Source organism: Cynara cardunculus, unplaced genomic scaffold, assembly GCF_001531365.2.
Source record: "Cynara cardunculus var. scolymus isolate 2C unplaced genomic scaffold, CcrdV1 Un_Scaffold_2218, whole genome shotgun sequence".
NCBI lineage: Eukaryota > Viridiplantae > Streptophyta > Magnoliopsida > Asterales > Asteraceae > Cynara > Cynara cardunculus.
Window position 1 is genome coordinate 1 of NW_020201016.1, and position 2465 is coordinate 2465.

Consider the following 2465-nt stretch of genomic DNA (forward strand, 5'->3'; position numbering starts at 1 on the left):
TTTTCATAAATTAAAGCCGCTTTAATTATTTATTAAATAAGAACCTTCCAAAATCCAAGTAATGACATCATTAAATGTCATCCTAAAACAAATGATGGCAACCGTCAATTACCAAAACCAAGAGATTTCGAGTGGGTTTAACACTCTTTTCAAGAATAATCCACAATTCTTGAGYCRCACGCCTTCATCACCGATTGCATGTAGGCTCAATATTTCCAAGAATTAAAAGATTTTAACACAAAAACCATCATCTTTGAATAACTTCCAGAAAACAAAATAATCCCGATTCCAACAAGTTTTGAAAGGAATAAATCCGAATAGAGTTGCATGCAAGACCTATCATCCGAAAATGTGATCGGACCTCACATGCAAGGAATTTTTCCTTCTTTCTTGGAGATTTAAAGATATTGGGTCACAGATTATCATCCCCAACGAAGTCATAGGTGGGTCTTTGATGAATAATCTCTCCTCTTTAAATCCCGTAAATAGCCAAAAAGCCGAGTAGGGAGAACGATAAAGATTTTCAGACTTTTAAAAGAAAATAGAACAACTTTAAAACATACATTTTTTTGATAAAAAGACACGAGCAGGTCTTTAAGAACAGCAGAAGTCCTTGAGTTTTGCTTGAAGATGGAATCGGTTGGAAAGAAAGAGTTGAAATGGCTGGAAGTTTGGAAAGTGAAGAACATTCAAAAGGGAAGGGGGGGGGTATTTATATGTGGATTCCATGAAAAGAATGGGCTGACCTCTAAAGGTCCAAGCCCAAAAGACTTTTAATTATAAAAAAAAATAAATAAAAGACCCCAATAAATACAACAAAACATTTTGACAAAAGATTTAAAACACCACTCTTTAAATTAATTGGCAAATAAATATAAAATGGGACTTTGGAACTTTTAAATTTTTGAAGAGGACGAAACTTAAAAATATCGACTTTATTTTATGTGAAATACTTCAAGACTAATTGGCATTGCATAAACTAGCTTTGTTAGCTACCCGTCGAGGCGTGATCTAACGAACTAATCTTGGGAATTAAATAGGATGACCTCTAATCATCGAAGCTAAATCCTAGAAAGACTTAGTTCTGAATAAAAATCTTGAAATGAGGTACTAACCTAAAGTCAAAGTGACGAATTGTCACACTTTGTGTGTAACCAAAGATTGTTTAGATAGGTTTCTATTACCTTATCTTTAATCTTGTAAAACCTGTATTGATCTTCTCTATCAATATATATTTTAAATTTGAAAATACTGTATTTGTATTCATCCCCCCTTCTACAAACTGTTTCTCTTCTTGTAGACCCTTACGGGACCAACATGTTCCTTCAAGAGAATGTACCTACCTTCGATCTGGCATACATTATTCTCTGTTTTTAACATGTGCTTAACACCCAGGCATACAAGACTAGACCGATGCAATCTATAAGTACTTAGACTATTTCATGGTGTAGCGTTCAACAAACATTACGACTATTCTACAATCATTTGGAGTGAATTGGTTGTTCTTATAACAAATAAAGCAAACTCCAAGGGAAGAAAGTTTGTGTCGTATTAGAGATTTCTACAATTGATTATTCGAAGCATGATGCACACCAACAGAAACATTCCTTCCAGATCCTCATCATCTTAATGTCTAGAATATGAGATGAAATATCTATGTAATACTAACGAAGGAGTATTTCCTACAGTATGCAGATCCAGATGCACCTTGTATGAAGAAGTATAGAGCATGCAAGGCTTCTCTGGTCCAACTAGAACCGAAAGGTCCTACCCTGGAATCAATCCCTAAATTTGATAACAGTGAGGGGTCTAAAGCTAGGAATGAGCAGGATCAGGTAACTGGGTTCTTGATCAGGGAGAGATGAGGGAAACTAAAAATGAGAGGGGATTGAAGTTGGGGTGCATCTGCTCAGGTTGATATTCCATGATGTAGAAGTCATTCCATCTACTTCTACTTTTGATGATGAACGGACATAAACCGATCCTAAAATTGATGATTGTGATCATGGAGACAATAATGATTATTCTAATGATGATGATGACAACAATGATGGTCCTCATGTTGTTAACATGATTATTCAGATAAATCAAGGAGTACAAGGTGGATCTAACAGAGTTTAAGTTCAAAATTCTGAGAGGTTGAGTGTGGGGACGCAAAAAGAATATGGTGAGAGTGAGACATGGTCAAAAAAACAAAATAATTCACACCAAACTAAGTCAGTCATCCGGGCATCCACATCTACTATCAGATCTTGTTGGGTTTTAATTTCTATTGTGTTCAAGCTTATTCCTTGTAATTTATATTTTGTATATATAGGCAGTTAGTTCCTTGTTTCTTGTAACCTTGAGAATTGTGTTAGGACTGAGAAATCAGTATTAATTGTATTCGTCTTGAAAGTTTGAAAATAGTCTATAATTGTAAAAGTCAACGTGTTTGACTTTCTTATAGAAGTTTGACTTTGACT